General features: G+C 29.8%; 1 protein-coding gene across 2 annotated transcripts in view; it reads left to right on the plus strand.

Annotated features, from left to right (window-relative positions):
- Positions 1-17,338, plus strand: part of LOC132038478 (TMV resistance protein N-like) — a 91,961-nt gene that overhangs the window by 73,108 nt on the left and 1,515 nt on the right. The window lies entirely within an intron of this gene.

Below are 17,338 nucleotides of genomic sequence, written 5' to 3' on the forward strand. Positions count from 1 at the left end.
TTTAAATTCTCGTTTTCAGTTTTTTTTTTTAAAACGGGTTTTTTTTTTGTTTTTAGAAAACAGGTTTTAAAAATAAATTTTTTAAAAGAAAAATCATTTTTTAATTCAGCTTTTTTTTTTGTTTTTAAAACAGGTTTTTTTTTTTATTTTTAAAAACGGGTTTTAAAAAATAAATTTTGTAAAGAAAATCAATTTTATTTATTCTAAAAATTGACACGTGTTTTAATATTAAAAAAAAATAAAAATAAATGCACACGGGGTACAGAGTATATGTCACTCTATCCCAGTATACGTAGAGTAAGACGCTTTTTACAAGCAGGTAAAATATTACGATTTTAAATGGGGCTTTAAGGGGGGTGATAGGACCAAACATTGTGAGAGGCGCAGTTGTCAGAAGAAAAACGTTACTGTTAGTGCAGAATGATGCCTTATCCCTTTAATATATCATTATGTTGTTATTTTGAAGAATATTAGTATGTTAAGTATTTTCATCTACTCAAGGTTATGAATGATGCAATTTAATTAAGTTTTTTTTTTTTTTTTTTTTTATGAATTTTGCCATTTTGACTAAATTTTGATTAATTATTAATGAAAAAGTTTAAGTATTCGTAAAGAACTTCAAGCTAATGTCACCGAGCCTTCAAACGAAAATGGCGTTCGAGCACTTTTCAACCACTAAAACAGCCATCCGAACTTTTGTTTATCCTTGATATATTGATCCTACCTTATTAATCGCACAAAAATAAGTAGGGTTCTATATAAAATATTAAAGTTTCGGGGTTCCGAAACATGATTAATCTATGGTCAAAGTACGTTAAAAAGTGTAATGGAAGAAGGGTTAACCAAAAGGGCCAAAAAAAAAAAGAGGAACACTATAGCGCGGTAAATTATCAAGCGCTATAGCAGTTAACGAAACCGTCCCCGTTAACTGCTTTAGCGCAGTAAATTACTGCGCTAAAGGTATTTTCGTAACTTTTTTTTTGTTGGGGTATTTTGGTTCAAAATGTTTTTTTTAGGGCACTTTGGTTCCGGACTCATATTTATTTTCCATTTTAGATTATCTTTTTCCTTTTCCTTCTTTTTCTTTCTTATTCTCTTCTTTTCAACAGACGGCCCTTCACACCATTTTTTTCTTCTTCTTCTTCTTTGTTTATTTGTATATAGATTTAATTTATGGTTTTGATTTGACACAAATAAAAGAGATCAAATTTTTTGATCGATTTTAATTATATGTGGCAGGAATAGGAAAATAGAGCTATGGACTCGCGGGCTCTCGTTTTCCGGTGAGACGCCGCCTATTGAGGAATGAGACCACCGGAAAACGATTAGGGACCTCATTTCGATTATTCTTCTAATCACCCCCCATTTTCAGATGAGGCTGTAAAAGAAGACCCGTCCATACATTCTCCGGCCCAATTCGATCAACAACTACTGAAATTCAGGTCATCTTCTTTCTTTTTCAGTGATTTTTGCAGTAGAAAATGTGAATATATATAGAGGTGTTCTGGGTGTATATGGGTCATCTTCATAGAAGAAATGAATGTATTACAATTTGGTCTTGATTGTGGGTGTTGTTCTTGTGGGTCTAATTTCTTGGATTTGTTTGCTCTTCCTGAGCTATTTTGCAGTAACAAGTTTAAACTGAAATTATTTTGAGAATTATTGGGTTGATTATGAAATAATGAAAACTTGGTTGCCATGAAACTACAGCTCTAAGCTGCCATGAATATGGAAAAAGAAAAGAGTAGGAAAATAAGAAAGAAGGGAAATTGTTTTTTAGTTTGGACAAAATTAATTTTTTAAAAAATGACGTGGACGAATTAGAAGGCGAGTGGCTCAACAACACCCAGCTTTGACCTAGTTTGGGTAAGAGCTGGTTGAACAAAATTCACTTGAAAGTTGCTTAGGAGATATATAAACGTTCAGAAAGTAAAATTGCTAGTGTTATCTATGTCATTACTCTCATCATGATTTGCATAACTTGTTTTTTGTCCAAATATAATTTGCAATTATTACCATATATATTTTGCTTCTTTTGATTTCTAAAATGGTTTTCCATTAGGCGAATTTTAATTTCTTTCTTTCGGCTGTTGTTTCTCCTTCTCTAGTTATTCTTTGCATACTAAAGGTGGTGTAATTTCATTCTTCCTTGCCGGCCTTTTTTAGGGTGGTAAAATTAGCAACTGAAAATATATTTTATTCAACTTATTTAAGTTTGGGCGGTTAATGGATCCCGCTCATCTATTTATTAAATCCATCTTGTCACGTCCAAATTCAATCTATCTAAAAATTACTCCTTCCCTCTCAATTCATGTGACGGTTCTGATTTCGAGAGTCAAACGAATTATTTTTTATATCGATTTTTTTGAATTATTAATAATTATAATTTATATAGTACTCTCTACGTCATTTCTAAACCTGAAAATTTTATTTCAAAAAACTAAAATATTCTATGCCGTTCAAATGTATGATCAAACTTATGAGGTTTGAATCTCGAAAAGCGAAAGATGTCACATAAATTGGGACAGATGGAGTAGCTGATTCAGGCTAAATTTGATCTGTTATAAGGAACTTTTTTATATTAATTTTGTTTGCTAATGAAACAGATTATAAGGTAACAAACAAATAAATTAAAACTTGATAAGAGTTGAGGGGAGAAGAAATTGCATGGTTTGTCCTTCAAATGGGCTGGTCTTTAATTTTTGCCCTTCAAATGGAACTTAGGCCTAGCAGGGCATAAGTCCTTTAAGGAATCCGACATAATTTGTGTCGGATCCTTAAATAACTTATGCCTCGCCAGGCATAAGTTCCATTTGAGGCGCAAAAATTAAAGACCAGCACAAGATAGGCCAAATGTGCAAATGACCCTTGAACGGATCGAGCTAATTTACCCATCATTTAGCTCATCTTTGACTCATCCCATTTCAGTCCAACTAACTCTTATGCAGGATTGAAAAATTATCCGTTTATTGATATAGTTCTTTTTAATTTGCTCAATTTCAGCTCAAATTGTCCATTTATCTCCGTAATCTAGTAGAACGGTTGCTCCAACGAAGGCAAATCATGAACTATTTTACTTTTGCATCCGATAATTCAATGTTTCTCCTACTTCTTTATTGATTTACTTGCTTCGAAATCTTGGACGCCAGATCAATGATGTGTCAGTAACTGAGGACTATACCGTGCTTGAAGATTTAATATATCTACTCTATATAAAGAAAGAATATATTTTGTGAGCCATTCACAGAACCATATATGGTTGTTATTACCAGTATGCTAATCTATATATAATATAAAGTTAGGCATAAATAATTCTATGTGGCACCTCTCTATGGCCTCTATTGTCATTTATCTTTTTTCTCATTTTTTTGAACTTTTCCATCATTTTTCTCATTTATCTTATATTAAAAATTTCATTTTCTCCTTAACCCATATATCTTCCTAACCTACACTTTAAATTCCCATAACTTCCGTGCATTACAGGTCCATACTCCTAAACATTAAATATGTAAATTTAAGATATTTTACCATGTTCATAAAGTAGAAGAGATGAATCTTTATATGTAGTACTATTATGCTAACGCCTAAAAGTCACCCACTACTTTTCCCCTAATTAAACCATTAAACTATTGAGCCGTTTTCTTCTGTTATGCTTCCAATAACAAAATGATAACCATTCATTTTTCCTTTTTCCTAATTAATAGAGTAGAGCGTCTATTGTTCTCATCTCTGCCCATTTCCCCCTAATTAAACCATTAAGCCGTTTGCTTCTGTTATGCTTCCAATAATAAAGTCATTGATAACCATTTATTTTCCTTTATTATTAGAGTAGAAGTATTCTTCTGTTATAAAAGTAATTGGAAAGAAGAAGTGATCTTCCACTTTCAGTTTCTTCATTCAATTAAATTTTTTAATATGATAGAATAGTACTATATTCTTTTATTCGTCCAGCAATTTGTGAGAGTGGTATTATTTATTTTCTGATGAAATTGTTTCTACTCCTACGGTAGTATTTTATTAGTAATATTAATTTAATTTGTTTTTTTATGAGTCTTTCTGTTAAGTTTTTATACTATTACGGGTTGTATTTGGTTATTTTTCCCCATTTTTTTGGTTGCTTATTTTGAATTGACACATTAGAAATATATAGTATTTGCTTTGTGACAATAATATCGTACAAAATTGTTTTCCATTTTTTTGTTTTCATAGTGAAGATCTACAGGCAAAGAATCGATAATGAAACTATTTATCCTAACAGCGGAAGTTCATTTACCAGCCGAACGAAGGTAAGTTTTCACTACAAGAAAAAACATATGTGGCAACAATTTTTTTTTTTTGTCGCCATAGATTGATTATTGTTGCAAAAAGTATTTTTGGCAAAAAAAATATATATATATTTTGTTGCATGAACTTTTTTAAAGGTTGTTATTGCAACAACGTGCAACAACTTTTTTTTTTTTTTTTTTGCCAAAAATACTTTTGCAACAATAATCAATACTATGGCAACAAAATTAAATTCTTTGGCAACAAAAAAATCATTTGCCAACAATAAAACTAAGTTGTTGCCAAATATAAATTTTTTTGTTGCGATATCTATACTTTCTTGTAGCGTTTATTTTTCTTATTATTATATTATGCTAATTCATAATATGTAAACACTTATGGACCCCAAAAAACTTGTATAAACACTATAAATTTCTTATTATATCCTTAATTTCATAATATTTGAGATGGGTCTGACTATTTAATTCGGTAATATTGTAATAGCTAAATTGTTTATTCATTAAGAAACTAAATCATATGAATAAGATAAATTATTTTTCTAGCAAAACAATTATCATTATAATGTGTACTTCTTATTCAAGTTCATATATGTTGAAATTAGAAAGTATAAATAAAATAAATTATTATAATCTTTTATTCAAGTTCATATGTACAGATTTAAATAATTGAGAAGAGGCATGATATTTAGGGGGAAGAAGAACTGGGAAGACACTTAGACACAAGTTCCAGCTATATGACTATTTTAAAGGTTTCTTGTTGGAATAAAAAAGGTATAAATGATTGATAAATGCCGAGGAGTGTTAAAATATAATTCATTGCATGCTAGAGAAAGGTATATATTGTTTGTTAGTTAATTAGTTTGTGTGAAAGTTTGAGATTTTGATTAATTAAAAGAATATGCATGTTGACAAGACGAATTTGTTTCATGAGCTTTATAAATGTCTAATTATCTTCCTTGTCAAGAGGAGAATGGTGGAATCATTGGTCTCACAAGGAAATTTTTTATTTCCCTTTTTGCTTTAAATTTATGGTATTGTTTTGTCACAGGCTTCTTTAATTATTTTGCGATGGAATTTCATTATTCATATATAGTTGCATCAGTAAGCCTTTCAGAAAGAGATTTGACGCCGTATTTTAAAGGAAATACGGTATTTTTTGAACTTTTTGTAACCATCAAGTAAATCACAAGGAGGTCCACATCATCCTACGTTCGAGAAATACACTACTTCAGCCCTCGAATTATGGAAAAAAAAATTAGAGACAAAAATAGAATATTTTAAAAAGTAAATTGCATTTCAATTAATATGATATACATTTTATAATTAATTAGTTGATTAGTTATTCATATTAATATTTTTAGTTAAATATACTAACATAAGTTAAACGAGGGTTAAATTTATCATTCAGTTTTAATATAGATGTTTTGTTGACAGGGGAGATATTTTAAGACTTTTATTTTAAGTTTTGTTGTTGTGCCGTCAGCCTTACTTCTATTGTTTGTTTCACTAAAAATGTTAGTGATGTTTTGATTTGTTTTGTCTTTTAATTTAATTTTTGAAAATTTTAGTTTCTCAAGATATATATGGTCGGTTTAATTATAAACTTATATGTTTAATCTATTTAACGAAAGAAAAATTAAAGAAGACTTTAAATTTAAATATAATTCATGATTACTTTAAGACTTATAGTATCGTGTATCAAAAAAATTAAATTTTAAATTTAATGAGGTCTTTCATCATCGCGCGAAGCGCGGATAAGTTCACTACTAGTAAAATTAATCTTAGCGTTCACATATGGAGATAATGATGGACGCGCCTCCCTCTTTAGATACTGAGTACTTAAATAATGGCTATTGATGTTATATTAATAGTGGTTTACCTAATCCTACACACCCAAAACAATTTTTTAATACTAAAGAGAAGTAGTGCTCTATGAATTAATCATGATATTGCTTATAGGAAAGATTCTGTGGTGGAATAATAATAGTTAAACAGAACACATGATTGTTGCATTAGTCTTATTTTATGGGAGTACAGAAAAGTGAAGAAAAGGAACGACCAACGACATTATGGTAATTTCATAAGAAGTCTTGAAACACCTACTCCAATTATAATTATATCAACCTTTTCCAAATGATGACACCTTTCATGTGCACACCACATTCCCTTAACCTAAACATACTGTGTCAGTATTGATTGTTGAATTGGTCTTATTTTATGGGAGTACAGAAGAGTGAAGAAAAGGAACGACCAAGGGCATTATGGTAATTTCATAAGAAATCTTGAAACACCTACTCCAATTATAATTATATCAACCGTTTCCAGAGGATGACACCTTTCATGTGGACCCGACATTCCTTTAACCTAAACGTGTTGTGTCAGTATTGATTGTTGCATTAGTCTTATTTTATGCGGGTACAGAAGAGTGAAGAAAAGGAACAACCAAGGGCATTTTGGTAATTTCATAAGAAGTCTTGAAACACCTACTCCAATTATAATTATATCAACCGTTTCCAAATGATGACACCTTTCATGCCTACCCTACATTCCCTTAATCTAAACGTATTGTGTCAGTATTGATTGTTGCATTAGTCTTATTTTATGGGAGTACATAAGAGTGAAGAAAAGGAACGACCAACGGCATTATGGTAATTTCATAAGAAGTCTTGAAACACCTTATATGTTTAATCTATTTACTAATGAAAAATTAAAGAAGACTTTAAATTTAAATATAACATGATAAACCTTGCACCTTTCTCCAATTATAATTATATCAACGCGTTTCCAAATGATGACACCTTTCATGCGGACCCCACATTCCCTTAACCTAAACGTATTGTGTCAGTATTGATTGTTGCATTAGTCTTATTTTATGGGAGTACAGAAGAGTGAAGAAAAGGAACGACCAAGGGCATTATGGTAATTTCATACAAAGTCTTGAAACACCTACTCCAATTATAATTATACCAACCATTTCCAAATGATGACACCTTTCATGCGGACCCCACATTCCCTTAACCTAAACGTATTGTGTCAGTATTGATTGTTGCATTAGTCTTATTTTATGGGAGTACAGAAGAGTGAAGAAAAGGAACGACCAAGGGCATTATGGTAATTTCATAAGAAGTCTTGAAACACCTACTCCAATTATAATTATATCAACCGTTTCCAAATGATGACACCTTTCATGCAGACCCCACATTTCCTTAACCCAAACGTATTGTGTCAGTATTGATTGTTGCATTAGTCTTATTTTATGGGAGTATAGAAGAGTGAAGAAAAGGAACGACCAACGGCATTATGGTAATTTCATAAGAAGTCTTGAAACACCTACTGACTACAGATAAACCTTGCACCTTTCTCCAATTATAATTATATCAACAGTTTCCAAATGATGACACCTTTCATGCGGACCCCACATTCCCTTAACCTAAACGTATTGTGTCAGTATTGATTGTTGCATTAGTCTTATTTTATTGTACAAAAGAGTGAAGAAAAGGAACGACCAAGGGCATTATGGTAATTTTATAAGAAGTCTTGAAACACCTACTCCAATTATAATTATATCAACCGTTTCCAAATGATGACACCTTTCATGCGGACCCCACATTTTCTTAGCCTAAACGTATTGTGTCAGTATTGATTGTTGAATTAGTCTTACTTAATGGTAGTACTGTGTCCTTGCAAGTTGCAAAATATTCAGTTTTTTTTTTCGGTATGGGGTAAAATTGTTTCTTTTTATTTTATTCTAATGAAGGTTTCACATAAAATCCAAATGATTTTTTCTTTTCTGTACAAAAGATTTTATAGAAATCATTATTTTATTAGATCAATATAAAACTATTGATGAATATTAAAACGGTCATTTATCCACACAATTTGACAGCGATTTCAAATTTAAAGGTAATTTTAAAATTATGATTTGTTAAATCTCAAGATTGAAGTTACGTAATGAGATTTGTTTATACTGTGTTAGGAGGTTATAATTTATATGCTTAATTGATTTATACTGTATTAGGAGGTTATAATTTATATGATTAATTGATGTTAGAATTTAATCTAAGCAATACTATACACTATCAATAAAAAAAACATTATTATGAGGTCACATAAAGATATCTACAAGCAAGCCTTCATAAAAAGCAAGATCTACAATTTTGATAATGAAAGATTACATGCTACAATAGATAAATATAACTTGTTGGTGTAATTTTTTTACATTATCAATACATGTGACATAAAATCATTCAATATATATGATTTGCACTACATTCTTCCATGAATAATTTTCAACTATCAATGAATTTTCTCAAAATTATCTTTTGTAGTTGTCTTATTTTGAAAAAAATATATAATAAATAAAACAATTTTGTTAATACTGAGTGAAGTCATTTTTAACAAGTTATAACTACCTCATATTAAATTATTAAAATTTATATCATGTTCATATTTGTTAGTGTTTTTGGTTCTCTTTGTGTGATCTAATTATACATTCTTTAAAGTATGCAAAACACTTTAGAAGTTTTCTTTACTTATTGTTCTCAAAATTGTTCTCCTGATTTTTTTTTTTTTTTTTTTTTTTTTGTATATAAGACATGGCGTTAAGTCATACTTATACTTTTCAACTTCTATCATGTTGTGAAGTATGACATGGTTCAGTTTAATTTTCATCAAGTAGATGATTATTTTATAGGTTAACACTTGCATATTGAATTTAACTGTATTCAAAATTAGTTCATAGATAGATCGGTATACACTTTGCTTCATTTAATCCTATAAAATTTGTTAAAATGATATAAACTTATAATTTTAATCTATTCTGTTGTAGAATTTTGAAATACGACGTGAAAAGAATACCATATTTAATTTGATGTCTGTGTTTGACATGATGTTAAAATAAGTATTAGAGCAAATAATTTGTTAAATTAATCGGAGCATCTTAAACAAATTAATCGTTCTTGTCTGATTTTATAGAATAGAAAAAACATTTTATTGTAAAGTGTATTCCCCAATTATCATTTTGTCAAGCTCAACTGAAAATATTATAATAATTTATTTTTTGAAAGCTCATTAAGCACCTAAAGATAGGGGTGTTTACGGATTGGTTAAAAACCGATCCAAACCGAAACTCAAAACCAAACCGATTAAATAAACCGATATTTATTTGGGTTAGGTTTGGTTTGGTTTTAAATTTTAAAAACCGATAATATTTGGTTTGGTTTTGGTTTTACTAAAAGCAAATAAAAAAAAAAAAAAAAAAAAAACCGAACCGAACTGACAAATTTTATACCTAATTTTTATAATTGTATATATACAATAATATTTTTAAATAATTCATATACTTTTTAGAAAAAGATTATTTATCTATAATAGGCTAATGAACTTTATACCTTGCCGATTTTAAAAAAGAAATTCATAAATTCAAACTCATTTATTTAAAGAAACAACAATATGAGATTTACCTAGATTTATTTTTTGTATTTCTAAACTTATTCTCTTAATTAAAATCATAAATCCTAAGACATTTTCTCCATAATGCAAGAAACCATAGCTATCCCAATAAAAGGGTAATCACGGATTATAAGTTGGAAAAGATAGAAAATTCTCTCCTAATTGTAGGAAAAAAACATGAAAGAGAAAAATACCGTTAATTTTCTTAAAAACCGACTACAACCAAACCGATGGATATGTATTATATTTGGTTTGATTTGGTTTTAATAATTTTAAGATCCGACTGGATTGATGGTTTTGATTTTAACCCAAAACCGATCCAAACCGACCCATGAACACCCCTACCTAAAGACACCATTTAAGATTGCAATGTTGGGCCCGTGAACGGACCCCTCATCATCTAGTATATTATATGAACGTCATGTCTGTTCGTCACAAAAGGAAGGGACTCACAAAGAATTATAGTATATTAGATGTTTGATGTCAAATTTGTACGATTCTCTTTAAAAGACCTCATAATATTAAGAGTATCCAACAACAGTTTTTTTTTTTTTTTTTTTTGCCTTTCTATTCTCAATGTGCGATTTCATTCACACTCCACACACACCCAACAATGATCAATCTCCACCTTAAACTAAGTTCACATGATCCGTCATCATTCATGAGCTAATTAGGAGATTAACTCCACCTTGAACTGTGTGTGGCACACCTCAATCAAATTTGTAGCCACCAAAGCTCATTGACTTCTGTTCTTTTTTTTTTTTTTGTGTGTGTGTGTGTGTATGCGTCTTTAAAAAAAGGTAGTAAACCGACTCGTCAATAGGCAAATGTACTGCCTGATCGATAAACCTTGCGCCTTTCTCCAATTATAATTATTTCAACCGTTTCCAAATGATGACACCTTTCATGCGGACCCCACATTCCCTTAACTTAAACTTATTGTGTCAGTATTGATTGTTGCATTAGTCTTATTTTATGGGAGTACAGAAGAGTGAAGAAAAGGAACGACCAAGGGCATTATGGTAATTTCATAAGAAGTCTAGAAACACCTACTGACTGATAGATAAACCTTGCACCTTTCTCCAATTATAATTATATCAACCGTTTCCAAATGATGACACCTCTCATGCGGATCCCACATTTCCATAACCTAAACTTATTGTGTCAGTATTGATTGTTGAATTAGTCTTATTTAATGGGAGTACTGTGCCCTTGCAAGTTGCAAAATATTCAAATGGTTATTTTTCTTTTTTTCTTTTTTTGGGGATGGGGTAAAGCTGTTTCTTTTTATTTTATTCTAATGAAGGTTTCACATAAAATTCAAATGATTGTTTCTTTTCTGTACAAAATCATTATTTTAGAGGATCAATATAAAACTATTGATGAATATTAAAACGGTCATTTATCCACACAATTTGACAGCGATTTCAAATTTAAAGGTAATTTTAAAATTATGATTTGTTAAATCTCAAGAGTGAAGTTACGTAATGAGATTTGTTTATACTGTATTAGGAGGTTATAATTTATGCTTAATTGATGTTAGAATTTAATCTAAGTAATACTATACACTATCAATATAAAAAACATTATTATCAGATCACATAAAGATATCTACAAGCAAGCCTTCATAAAAAGCAAGATCTACAATTTTGACAATGAAAGATTACATGCTATAATAGATAAATATAACTTGTTCGTGTAATTTTTTTACATTATCAATACATGTGACATAAACTCATTTAATATATATGATTTGCACTACATTCTTCCATGAATAATTTTCAACTATCAATGAATTTTCTCAAAATTATCTTTTGTACTTGTCTTATTTTGAAAAAATATATAATAAATAAAACAATTTTGTTATCACTGAGTGAAGTCCTTTTTAACAAGTTATATAAAATGTAATTTTAACTACCTCATATTAAATTATTAAAATTTATATCATGTTCATATTTGTTAGTGTTTTTGGTTCTCTTTGTGTGATCTAATTATACATTCTTTAAAGTATGCAAAACACTTTAGAAGTTTTCTTTACTTATTGTTCTCAAAATTGTTCTCCTGATTTTTTTTGTATATAAGACATGGCGTTAAGTCATACTTATACTTTTCAACTTCTATCATGTTGTGAAGTATGACATGGTTCAGTTTAATTTTCATCAAGTAGATGATTATTTTATAGGTTAACACTTGCATATTGAATTTAAATGTATTCAAAATTAGTTCATAGATAGATCGGTATACACTTTGCTTCATTTAATCCTATAAAATTTGTTAAAATGATATAAACTTATAATTTTAATCTATTCTGTTGTAGAATTTTGAAATACGACGTGAAAAGAATACCATATTTAATTTGATGTCTGTGTTTGACATGATGTTAAAATAAGTATTAGAGCAAATAATTTGTTAAATTAATCGGAGCATCTTAAACAAATTAATCGTTCTTGTCTGATTTTATAGAATAGAAAAAAACATTTTATTGTAAAGTGTATTCCCCAATTATCATTTTGTCAAGCTCAACTGAAAATATTATAATAATTTATTTTTGAAAGCTCATTAAGCACCTAAAGATAGGGGTGTTTACGGATTGGTTAAAAACCGATCCAAACGGAAACTCAAAACCAAACCGATATTTATTTGGGTTAGGTTTGGTTTGGTTTTAAATTTTAAAAACCGATAATATTTGGTTTGGTTTTGGTTTTACTAAAAGCAAATTAAAAAAAAAAAAAAAACCGAACCGAACCGACAAATTTTATACCTAATTTTTATAATTGTATATATACAATAATACTTTTAAATAATTTATATACTTTTTAAGAAAAAGATTATTTATCTATAATAGGCTAATGAACTTTATACCTTGCCGATTTTAAAAAAGAAATTCATAAATTCAAACTCATTTATTTAAAGAAACAACAATATGAGATTTACCTAGATTTATTTTTTGTATTTCTAAACTTATTCTCTTAATTAAAATCATAAATCCTAAGACATTTTCTCCATAATGCAAGAAACCAAAGCTATCCCAATAAAAGGGTAATCACGGATTATAAGTTGGAAAAGATAGAAAATTCTCTCCTAATTATATCAAAAAAAAACATGAAAGAGAAAAATACCGTTAATTTTCTTAAAAACCGACTACAACCAAACCGATGGATATGTATTATATTTGGTTTGATTTGGTTTTAATAATTTTAAGATCCGATCGGATTGATGGTTTTGATTTTAACCCAAAACCGATCCAAACCGACCCATGAACACCCCTACCTAAAGACACCATTTAAGATTGCAATGTTGGGCCCGTGGACGGGCCCCTCATCATCTAGTATATTATATGAACGTCATGTCTGTTCGTCACAAAAGGAAGGGACTCACAAAGAGTTATAGTATATTAGATGTTTGAAGTCAAATTTGTACGATTCTCTTTAAAAGACATCATACTATTAAGAGTATCCAACAACAGTTTTTTTTTGCCTTTCTATTCTCAATGTGCGACTTCATTCACACTCCACACACACCCAACAATGAACAATCTCCACCTTGAACTAAGTTCACATGATCCGTCATCATTCATGAGCTAATTAGGAGATTAACTCCACCTTGAACTGTGTGTGGCACACCTCAATCAAATTTGTAGCCACCAAAGCTCATTTGCTTCTGTTCTTTTTTTTTTGTGTGTGTGTATGCGTCTTTAAAAATAGGTAGTAAACCGACTCGTCAATAGGCAAATGTATGAGCCAGAAACTTTTTTAACCCAAAAAATAACTTTTGGAACCAAACCTTCAAAAAAAAAAAAAAAAAAAAAATTCTTTAAAAAAAAAAAAAACGCGTGAAAGGACCAAATCGTAACTTTTTCAGGCCTTTCACGCACGTATTCGTGCGTGAAAGGGGTACCTTTTTTTTTTTTTTTTTTTTTTTTTTTTTTTTAAAGCTATCAAAATCACGTTTTTTCCATACTTTGGGCAAAGATTAGTCATGTTTCAAAACCCCGAAATATCAATATTTTATATAGAACTTAATATATTTTTTTGCGTACAATAAAGTCTGCTCATTACATCAAGTATACCTAAACGTTTGGATCGTCGTTTTAGGGGTTATAAAGTGCCCCGAAGTAAATTTTGTTTGCTTGGAAACTTGTCATTTTTAGATATTTTATAGGGTTTTAATTTAAGTGTTTTGAAATAAAAATATTATATTCAAAAATAATTCATCCAATACGAGAGGTTCAATCAAGGTATAATATATCTCATTCAATGCTCCCACCAAGGTTTGATCCCATGTTGTTGGCATAAAAAAGAAGTAAGTAAAAAAGAGAGGCTAAACCACCAAACCAAATTGGTGAAAGCAACAAAGTAGACACTTTTTATTTTTTATAATGTTCACTAATGCTATCTAACTCGTTTTCATAAATTGAATTTCAAATCTCGAAATTGACATTCAAAACATCATTACCACGGGATTAGCATCTCGAAATAGATTTTTTATCATTAGATTTTTACTAAAGAAGAATGAAATTTTTGCACAAATTTGGAGCAAAATTCAAATTGAATGGGATAACGGACGTTTTTTGGAAAATTGGCTCTGCCAAACCGCGGCTAGATCTCGAAAAAAATAACCAAAATAAAAAAAAAATCGCGTAAATCGGACGTCCGAGCACAAAGTTATGACCGTTTAAAGTTTTAACAATTTACAACTAGTTTTCTACCTATGCTCCTGTTCTTATTTTTTATTTACGTGAGTGAAGAGGCATATGTATACTTGATGTAATGAGCCGATATTATTGTACGTTAAAAAAAATATTAAGTTCGCTATAAAATATTTATATTCCGACGTTTTGAAACGTGACTAATCTTCGGTCAAAGTATGAAAAAAAAACTTAAAGATAACAAGTTTCCAAACTTACTTCAAGACACTTTACAACCCCTAAAACGACGATCCAAACATATATGTATACTTGATGTAATAAGCCAACATTATTTTGCGCTAAAAAAAATATGAAGTTCTATATAAAATATTTATATTCCGGTGTTTTGAAATGTGATTAATCTTCGGTCAAAGTACGAAAAAAAACTTAATTTTGAGTTTGATTTCCAAAGAACAAAGATGACAAGTTTCCAAGCAAAAAAAAACTTGATGACAAGTTTCCACGCAAAAAAACTTTGGGCAACCCCTAAAACGACGATCCAAACGTTTAGGTATACTTGATGTAATGAGTGATGTTATTGTACGCAAAAATATATTAAGTTCTATATAAAATATTGATATTTCGGGATTTTGAAACATGACTAATATTTGCCCAAAGTATGGAAAAACTTGATTTTGATAGCTTAAAAAAAAAAAGGGGGGTCCCCTTTCACGCACAAAATTCGTGCGTGATGAAAGGCCAAAAAAAATTCTATCCTTTCACGCATGCATGTATTGTGCGTGAAGCCTAGTTTGGTTCTTTTTTTTAAAGGGTTAGTTTGGTTCCAAAAGTTATTTTTTGGGTTAAAAAGGTTTGGGGTCCGCAAATTTACTACCTGATCGAGCCCCACGCCATCCACTACTAGTTTCATACGTTTCGTCGATCCATTGTCTATGATATCTGTTGCGCCCTCAAAGATACTCTTATAACATGATGTAATATTTTCTGCTTTGGACTGAATCCGTACGGTTTTCCCCCAAAGACCTCACACCATTAAGAGTGTCCAACACCTTATAACTAGCTTCTTTTTCTTTCTACTTTTCACGTGGGACTTTATCTACACACTCCCAACTAGGGGTGGGCATAGTTTGGGCCGACCCGAAATCTGAACTGTTGGAATTTTTGGTTTGGATTTCTGTTTGGCCAAGCTTATAAAAACAGCTTATTTTAAAAAGTATTTTTTTGCTAAAAGCAATTTGTGTTTGGCCAATTAATTTAAAAAGTACTTTTGAGCAGCAATTAGTGTTTGACCAAGCCTTTTAAAAAATGCTTCTAGTGTATTTTTCAAAAGTAACTTTTTCAAAGAAGTGCTTTTGGGCAAAAGCTATTTTTTATTTGTAGAAAAATCGTTTCACGCTACTCTCCAAAAGAATTTATTTTCTCTCAAAAACTTGATTAAACACCTCACTATTTTTAAAATAAGCACTTATTAAAAAAATTAGTACTTTTGTGGGAAAAATAAGTTTGGCCAAACAAGTTATAAATAATTTTAGAGAAAAATTTACTTTTGAGGAAGAAAGTAAAGTAGGAAAATTAGCAAATTCCAAAGGGACACAAGTGATTCGATATCCTATAAACTAACATTATAAAGTATGATAATTAACAACTTGGCGAAGATCATACATTGAGAAATACTTTTGTATTTTTATGAATTTCGAATAGACAAGATTTAATATAAATTCTACGAAGTGTCTTATAAAAAATAACTCGTATATGCAAAGGAATTAAAATTCAAACCAAAACCAAAACCAAAACGGAAATCTATTTTCTAAAATAGCACCTATCCATGAAAAATATCCTAAGTGGTTTCAAATATTATGTATTAATTCTTTTATTAGACCCATAAAAGAGTAGATTTTGATGGTCTCAAAAGAAAAACCTGAAATAACGTACATGAAGAAGTTAGTGGTAGATAAGATAAACCCTTCAAAAACACATAAATTAACAATCTCACATAATAATTAAAATTTCAAATAAGTGTATATGTTTCCGGTATTAAAAAAAAAAAAAGGCAGTTCGGGGGATTAAGCTCCCGCTATGCGCGGGATCCGTAAAGGACCGGACATATGTTTCCGGTATATAAAAGGAAATTTTTATTTTACTCTTTGACATTTCAACTCTCACTGTTAATGAAATTGTTTACTACAAACTTATTTATTCTTATCTTGAATTCATTTAAGGTTATAATAATGTATTTTATTTTCAAATGTTTTAGTAAATTCATAATTTCATTTTCAAGAATAATCTAACACTGTAAACTTTTGAATAGCTTCAAGTTTATGTTAATATTTATAATCTTAATTTAGAGACTTTACACAAATTAACCTAATGAACTTATAAGGATATTAGTAAATAATAATCCAAGTACATTAATAAAGAAAAAAATTGAAATTACTGAAAAAATTCTAGAACTAAGCTAAGCATATATGAGCTCACTAAGCAAGTAAGATTTTGGAGGTTTAAAACAAATAGAGAGAGAGAAAATATGGAGAGGAACATACGACGTGGATAATATATAAATGTAAAGTAGACCTAATAAATGCTTAAGTTGGAAAAAATATGTTACACCTCGGAAAATTTTTCCGTTCATGCACAGTGAATAGACTAACGAAGGGTATGACGTATATGATGTTTCTATAAGTAAGAAATAATATTTGACGATCTTAATTGAGATTTCAAAGACATTCGAGGTAAGAGAAGAAAGTTTGCCAAGAAAGGCAAGGTATACACTATGTATTGGGAAGAATGTATGAGTGACGAGTTAGTGATGACTTAATGATGTCTTGAAGAAGAGTTATAATGTCCCTTGGATTGATAATGAGGTGTTAAACAAGTGTTAAGAAGGTTCCATAAGGATTAGAGATCAAACGAGTGGACAAGAATGAATTTACGGTTGGGCAACATACGGTCCAACATA

This window comes from Lycium ferocissimum, chromosome 2 (genome assembly GCF_029784015.1).
Source record: "Lycium ferocissimum isolate CSIRO_LF1 chromosome 2, AGI_CSIRO_Lferr_CH_V1, whole genome shotgun sequence".
NCBI lineage: Eukaryota > Viridiplantae > Streptophyta > Magnoliopsida > Solanales > Solanaceae > Lycium > Lycium ferocissimum.